This window comes from Lolium rigidum, chromosome 1, assembly GCF_022539505.1.
Source record: "Lolium rigidum isolate FL_2022 chromosome 1, APGP_CSIRO_Lrig_0.1, whole genome shotgun sequence".
NCBI classification, from domain to species: Eukaryota; Viridiplantae; Streptophyta; class Magnoliopsida; order Poales; family Poaceae; genus Lolium; species Lolium rigidum.
In genome coordinates, this window is record NC_061508.1 from 77,419,779 (window position 1) to 77,428,261 (window position 8,483).

Here is an 8,483-nt window from a genome sequence, read left to right on the forward strand (position 1 = left end):
GGTGTGAGGGGGCGTATCTGGTGGAAATGGATAGATCCTGGAAATCTGCAAATTTCCTTTCTCGACCGTTAGATCCTGTACCAGCGATCCAGATGTCTCAGAAGCCTCGTCCTGGTTATTTTACAGAAAACCGCCCGCAGTCACAAGTTACGGTTTGCATAGAGACCCTGGACAAATGTTACTCCGATATTATGAGGTCCCCTGGTACAGTTCTTGTTCCACATTCCTGGACCATTTACGGCCTTCATGTGCCACATATGCACTACAAGATACTTGGACAAATTCGTTGTCTGTGAATTTTTGGCTGTACAAACTGAACTGGTTTTTCTTTTTCTTCCACAATATTAACTAATCATGAGTTTGTACGTACATGATTACAGTGTATACACTTTTTTTTAAAAAAAATAGTACTAGTTTGTTGTCTCACATTTAAATATTTCAGTCGATGGAGAAATAAATAATCAAACTATAAAATTCATTCAGAGAAATGCTAAAGCAATCTTACAAAATGAATAAATCTTCAACACAAGCATCAATTAAGCAGCACGTCTCCAGCACACGCATGCTTTATTCTGAAACCATCATGTGGGTCAATTTAGCATAGCACAAACATCAGGTGGCGGGTACAAAGCTTTGCATTTGGACAAGTTCTAGAAATGTCAACTAATACATAAATTCTAGATTATAAATACATATTTTGAATCCGACAATAGAATAGCTATCTCGCGGTGGCATCTGCTTCAAATTTCTGCAGATAAAATGCACAAGTTTAATGAGATGCCAATAAGAGGGTAGTGGGAAAATCCTTTAAATTTCAGGAAATAATCTGTGTGAATTACAAAAAGAATATAAATATTTTGTAGCATGTACTATAAGAAGGCAAGTATCCTTTTGAAGTCAAAAAGAAAGATAACATGAAGGCTTAAGATGACTCTCCTTGTAGAGACTAATAAACTAAAAATGTGGGATCAAAATAATGTTGATCTATTATCATCTGGTAGTGGTGCAAACTTATCGAAGATGACTCTCCTTGTAGAGACTAATAAACTAAAAACTCATGTTGAATTTGTTACTGCACCATATGTTCAGAAGGTACACACAAGTATGCTTTATTTGACTTAATTAAGCAGGAATGCCAGAAAATTAAACTTACCTCGTCGTAGTCCCAGGTACGAACTGAAATAAGTAACCATAGATTCAGGTGCTCCACTTGAACTGTGAGTGTCTTGGTGCTCGATGCAAATGGACCTCCTGCTTCCTAAACTGGGTGCATCTAGGTAGAAGGCAGTGGCGTTGAGGACCAAGGGAGCTCGGGCGGCACAAGAACAAAGCTTTGAACGGCGTCGAGCAAGATCCTGGCGGCGCACAGATCGACGCGGAGAAATGGGGCTTGGAGCTGCGTGCGAGCAAGGACGTAGATGGGCAGTGGCGTGCTGGACCAACCCGTTTGGGGCGCCGTAGCCATGGAGCTATCCCGCTCGATCTCGGATGGGGAATGGGGAGCAGGGAGATGAAGAAAGGGGATTTCACGATTCTGTTTGCTCCTGCTGTACCGACACAAGGGGACGGGGATAGAAGAGGCAGATAATAGATGTGTAAGGGGGTTTTCTACAAACTGCATGGTGGTGGAACCAGGACATGAGATCTGACCGTTTGAAACAAATCCGACGACATGGACCGGAATTTGCAGATTTGCAGGAAGTAGTCCATTTTCAGGTGATACGTTCCCTAGGTGTGAGTGCCCATGGGGTACCCAGGGCGACCCCTACACTCCTGGAGGCTGCTTCCCTTTCCTCACAGGCAAGCGATGTACTAGTACTACCACTACAAATTGATTACTTTTGCTGCTTAAAAATATATGTTGGGTGTTTTAGATACTGTCACTTTTGATTTCATAGGTTCATACACTCAATGATTTAAAAATCTTTTGCTGGCAAAATAATTCAAATAGCATCTACCTTTTGAATCGAAGGTATAGTTAGCTTTTGCTTTGATTGTGCTGGATACAATGAATAACTAAGGTGGTTTTTGCATGCCCCTGCAGGTAAATGCATTACGTCCTGCGGCAACATGACCCTGCCATACCCATTCGGCATAGGCCCTCTCGGATGCTACTTGCCAGGGTTCAACCTCACGTGCGACACAAGCAACCACCACGCCCCACGGCTGATGCTCGGCAACTTCCAAGTCATTGACATCTCCCTGCTCAACAACACTGTGCGCGTCGTCAACACTGGCCTAGTTCTTGATATGTACGGTGGTCGCTATGGCACGGGTGGGGGTTCCATAGAATTCAGCCTTTGGGATGAGTGGCCCTACTCACTGTCGACCAGCAACGAGCTCATTCTGATGGGGTGCGGAGTACAGGCGGGGCTGTTGGGCGCCGGGAAACCAGCAATCCTCAGCAGCTGCTCCTCATTCTGCCCCTCAAACGAGGACGGCACCTACATCGTCGACCATGACGAAGATGATGACCAGTACTGTTATGGAACTGGCTGCTGCCAGGCACGCATCTCCATGTCGAGGGATGGCTGGCCCAAGGAATTCTGGATCGGTTGGATGGACTCCAACAGTGCCTGGGATGAGAGATCGCCGCACTCGTATGCACTCATCGCAGAGGAGGGGTGGTTCCGTAAGCGTCGTGTGTCCACCGAGCTGCCGCACCACACTCCCAGCCTGGACATTCCCGTTGTTCTAGACTGGGAGGTCATGCAGTTACAGTCCGCCGCTGGCTCACGGCCGCCAGCCAACTTGAGCTCGCAGCAGCAGTATCTTAAGTGTCCTGGCATCTGTAGTAGAAAGAACAGCCTCTGTAAACAAAGGATCAGAGGCTATACGTGCCACTGTGCCGAAGGTTACACCGGAAATCCCTACCACGTCGACGGATGCAAAGGTTAGCATGCCCTTAAACGTATAAATGTGCCAGTGGTTAATTTTCCCTAGCTGTTTCTCTAGTATATATATGTATGTAATTACGGCAGTTCTTACTCTTTGTTTATCTCTGCAGGTGGCCGCAAGTATTTTAAAGGTGATCACTGCTACAGCTTCTATCTCCCGCGAGTATATATGAACTTACTGGTGTTCTGATTTACTACTCAGACTTGGCTTTCTCATAATTTCTGTAATATACATTCTCTCAGGTTTGAGCGCAGTTATAGGAGTTACTAGTGGGGCTGGCATTGTACTTTTTGTTCTGATGGCAATCCTCGTTTCCAAAAAGCTGAAATATCATAGAGAAAAATGATGAAGCGCAAGTTCTTTGAGCAGAACCGCGGACAGTTGCTGCAACAATTGGTATCCCAGAAGGCTGATATTTCAGAAAGAATGATCATATCCTTAGAAGAGTTGAAGAAGGCGACAAACAATTTTGATAAAGCCCGTGAACTTGGTGGCGGAGGACATGGTACCGTATATAAAGGAATTTTGTCGGATCTCCATGTCGTAGCCATCAAGAAACCAAAGAAGGTGATTCAGAAGGAGATTGATGAGTTTATCAATGAGGTTGCCATTCTATCACAAATCAACCATAGAAATGTGGTGAAACTCTATGGTTGCTGTCTTGAAACAGAAGTGCCAATGTTGGTTTATGAGTTCATATCCAATGGTACCCTTCATGGTCATCTTCATGTCCAAGGACCAAAATCACTTTCATGGGATGATAGGTTAAGGATAGCAATTGAAACATCTAAATCTATAGCATATCTTCACTCGACAGCTTCAATACCTATCATACATCGAGATATCAAGTCAGTTAACATACTTTTGGATGACACTCTGACAGCAAAGGTAGCCGATTTCGGAGCTTCCAGATATGTTCCTGTGGATAAATCAGGGTTGACAACAATGGTGCAAGGAACAATAGGATATATGGACCCTATGTACTTCTACACTGGAAGGCTGACCGAGAAAAGTGATGTTTATGGCTTCGGTGTCATGCTTGTCGAAATGCTGACTAGACAAAAGCCATTTTTATATATGTCATCTGAAGGTGATGGCCTTGTTGCACATTTTTCTGCCTTACTTGCAGAAGGAAAACTATCGCAAATATTAGACCCACAAGTTGTAGAAGAGGGAGGCAAAGAAGTCGATGAAGTGGCTGCGATTGCAGTAGCATGCATAAAACTAACAGGAGAGGGTCGTCCAACCATGAGGCAGGTAGAGTTGGCACTGGAAAGTGTTCAATCACCCAAACATCTAGGTGATGTGGCCGTGACAAAATCTGAGAAAGTTGGTCCATCAATAGATTTTTCATGGACTGAAAGTGGAAGAAGTTACAAGGAGTCTACCAGACAATATAGTATGGAGCAAGAGTTTGAGATTTCAGCAACATACCCACGATAGTCATGTTTACTTATGTATTGAACATGATCAATTTGGGAGATTTGTGTACGATCAACGGTGCCTCTAATCCATTTCATTTGCTTGCAGATTTGTTGTATTCTAGTTCATTTTATTTCCACATTTGTGTAGAGAAATGACCAGCTAACTAGTTGAACTGTTGAAGAGGATTTCTCTACTTCGAATAGTTGGAAACTCACACCAGCTAGGAACTTCCATCTATGTATTAACGTTGGTTGCTGTAGTATTTGCCTTTGTAATCTTGCAACTGGTCATTTTCTTCTGGATTCGCAGCCGGGATACAAAAGCCCATGGTCAAATTGGCAGATGCAGCAGCGCTGTGTCCTCTGATCCAGCAATTGGATCCTCGGGACAAATAATGCTTCTTCCAATGATGATACACACCAAAAAGTTGCTACTCTGGCCAATGCACATGTCCATTTTGCTAAACATGCTTGGCCACCTGGGCAGCAGGCAGCCCGAGGGAGTGGGAGACATCTCATCTGTCTAGCCATCCCTGTTATTGTTGTCTATATCGGAGCCTATGCTGCCTGGTCATTCTATCAAACAAAGACCAAAGACACCAAGAAAATTCCGCATCAATCAACTTGTGATGAGAAAAGTTAAGGCATCAGGTCATGTTTTGTCTGCTTATTTGATTAAACTGCGGACATTGTCACTAGCAAGAGAAAAGGCAGTCCTCAAAAGCACATGGCATGGACTCCAGCATTTGGTCGCTTAACACGCCGAGCGAGTGGGACGGCAGACATTTTCAGGGCAAGAGAAGCAGCACGACGATTGAAGTTGCTATCAGACGATTAACCATCTTGGTACTTCTGTACCAACTCACAGATATTTTCAAACTTTTGTTCAGCTAGTGCAGATCACACCCAAAATGCACGTGTTCAAGCAATGTCAGGATGGAAAAATGCAAACACAAGCCAAGAAGCGTTAGGAACCGATAGACAGGTAACATACCTGGAATCGGAGTGTGCAGGTAGTTTATGTCAGGCATCACATCTGAGCTCAATTCTTGCCTGTTCTCGACGCCAAGTCCCACGAATTCCTGGACTTGAGTGACACGGTGCTGCACAAGAGTTCCGGGCATTTCGTCGAGCACTTGCCGGGCGGCCCTGCCCGCGCTCTCCATTTCGTCAGGCAGCAGAGCAGTCCGCCATCCAGCGCGTGTGCTGATTTAACAGGAGCCTCCCCACCCGTGTCCAGGGAACGGAGAGGACGGCTCGATGGCGGCTGGCAGGCCACCGGAGGCGAGGGGAACCGGCGGGCGGTAGAACAGAGGTTCTCTGGAGGCCACGTCGCTTTCCATAGGGCGATTGGTAGGATTCTACATTGACATGGGCCAGCCGATGGGACTCAATGTTTTTTCTTGACTGTTTCTTTCATTTTATTTGTTTTGATGTTACTACTTCGTTCTCTGTTCTTGGAAAATACAATAATAAATATTATTATTTACGCACATAAAAACATTTGAGCATTTCTCAAAAAACTTGAACATTTTTCTCAAAATATAAACATCTTTGTCAGATGTAAGAACATTTTTAATATATGTGGATACTTTTTAAACTACATGAACATTTATTTTTGATATAGGTGGGCACATTTTTTAGCGGTAAATGATCGAAGAGGGCTTTGTGTTCTATGAAAGATCGAATCCCCCAATCCTCCCGTTTCTAAGCCCCCCGACCATGTTGCTACCGGTAGTTAGATAGTCCAGCCTTCCCACATATATATATAACACTACAGAAAAATGAGGCCAACGGCATGGCAACACCTCTAAACCTGACTCTCTACCACACGAGGTGTACCACCTCCGAGCATGTTGTTGTGACATTGCCGACACATTGGCCGTGAGCAAAGGCGGACCTAGGATTTTTACGAAGCCTGGGCATATAACAAAACTGAAGTCTAATTCAAAGAAAATATTAAAGCAAGGTGCAATTTTAACCAAGGAATCCAAGACTGAAGCCTGGGCAAGTGCCCAGGCAACAGGTATGCTGGATCCGCCCCTGGCCGTGAGGTGGTCTCAAAGCATGGGGAGATAGGTGTGACGGCTAATATCAATTTTACAGACACCCACCTCACCTTGTGCACCGAAAAACATGCAGGCAATGATGGCGTGTATTTCACACGTTCGTTGGGGAACCCCAAGAGGAAGGTATGATGCGCACAGCAACAAGTTTTCCCTCAGAAAGAAACCAAGGTTTATCGAACCAGGAGGAGCCAAGAAGCACGTTGAAGGTTGATGGCGGCGGGATGTAGTGCGGCGCAACACCGTAGATTCCGGCGCCAACGTGAACCTGCACAACACAACCAAAGTACTTTGCCCCAACGAAACAGTGAGGTTGTCAATCTCACCGGCTTGCTGTAACAAAAGATTAACCGTATTGTGTGGAAGATGATTGTTTGCAGAGAAAACAGTAAAAACAAGTATTGCAGCAGATTTGTATTTTAGTATAAAAGAATGGACCGGGGTCCACAGTTCACTAGAGGTGTCTCTCCCATAAGATAAAAGCATGTTGGGTGAACAAATTACAGTCGGGCAATTGACAAATAGAGAGGGCATAACAATGCACATACATGTCATGATAAGTATAGTGAGATTTAATTGGGCATTACGACAAAGTACATAGACCGCCATCCAACCGCATCTATGCCTAAAAAGTCCACCTTCAGAGTTATCATCCGAACCCCTTCCAGTATTAAGTTGCAAAGCAACGGACAATTGCATTAAGTATGGTGCGTAATGTAATCAACAACTACATCCTCGGACATAGCATCAATGTTTTATCCCTAGTGACAACAAGACAAAGACAACCTTAGAACTTTCTCGTCACTGTCCCGTGTCAATGCATGCATGAACCCACTATCGAGCATAAATACTCCCTCTTGGAGTTAAGAGCAAAAACTTGGCCGAGCCTCTACTAATAACGGAGAGCATGCAAGATCATAAACAACACATAGGTAATAACTTGATAATTAACATAACATGGTATTCTCTATCCATCGGATCCCGACAAACACAACATAGAGTATTACGGATAGATGATCTTGATCATGTTAGGCAGCTCACAAGATCCAACAATGAAGCACAATGAGGAGAAGACAACCATCTAGCTACTGCTATGGACCCATAGTCCGGGGTGAACTACTCACTCATCACTCCGGAGGCGACCATGGCGGTGTAGAGTCCTCCGGGAGATGAATCCCCTCTCCCGGCAGGGTGCCGGAGGAGATCTCCGGAATCCCCCGAGATGGGATTGGCGGCGGCGGCGTCTCGGAAGGTTTTCCGTATCGTGGTTTTTCGCATCAGGGGTTTCGCGACGGAGGCTTTAAGTAGGCGGAAGGGCAGAGTCGGAGGGCTGACGAGGGGCCCACACCACAGGGCGGCGCGTGCCCCCCTTGGCCGCGCCGCCTTGTGGTGTCGCCACCTCGTGGCCCCACTTCGTATGCTTTTCGGTCTTCTGGAAGGTTCGTGGCAAAATAGGCCCCTGGGTCTTGATTTCGTCCAATTCCGAGAATATTTCGTTACTAGGATTTCGAAACCAAAAACAGCAGTAAAATAGCAACCGGCACTTCGGCATCTTGTTAATAGGTTAGTTCCGAGAAATGCACGAATATGACATAAAGTGTGCATAAAACATGTAGGTATCATCAATAATATGGCATAGAACATAAGAAATTATCGATACGTCGGAGACGTATCAAGCATCCCCAAGCTTAGTTCCGCTCGTCCCGAGTAGGTAAAATGATAACAAAGATAATTTCGAAGTGACATGCCATCATAACCTTGATCATACTATTTGTAAACATATGTAGTGGATGCAGCGATCAAAACAATGGTAATGACATGAGTAAACAAGTGAATCATAAAGCAAAGACTTTTCATGAATAGTACTTCAAGACAAGTATTAATAAGTCTTGCATAAGAGTTAACTCATAAAGCAATAAATCAAAGTAAAGGTATTGAAGCAACACAAAGGAAGATTAAGTTTCAGCGGTTGCTTTCAACTTGTAACATGTATATCTCATGGATAATTGTCAACATAGAGTAATATAACAAGTGCAATATGCAAGTATGTAAGAATCAATGCACAGTTCACACAAGTGTTTGCTTCTTGAGGTGG

At 44.5% G+C, this 8,483-nt stretch overlaps 1 pseudogene; it reads left to right on the forward strand.

The window, feature by feature from the left end:
- Window positions 1–1,495: 1,495 nt before the first annotated feature.
- On the forward strand, window positions 1,496–4,341 carry LOC124647762 (annotated as a pseudogene).
- The last annotated feature ends 4,142 nt before the right edge of the window (window positions 4,342–8,483 follow it).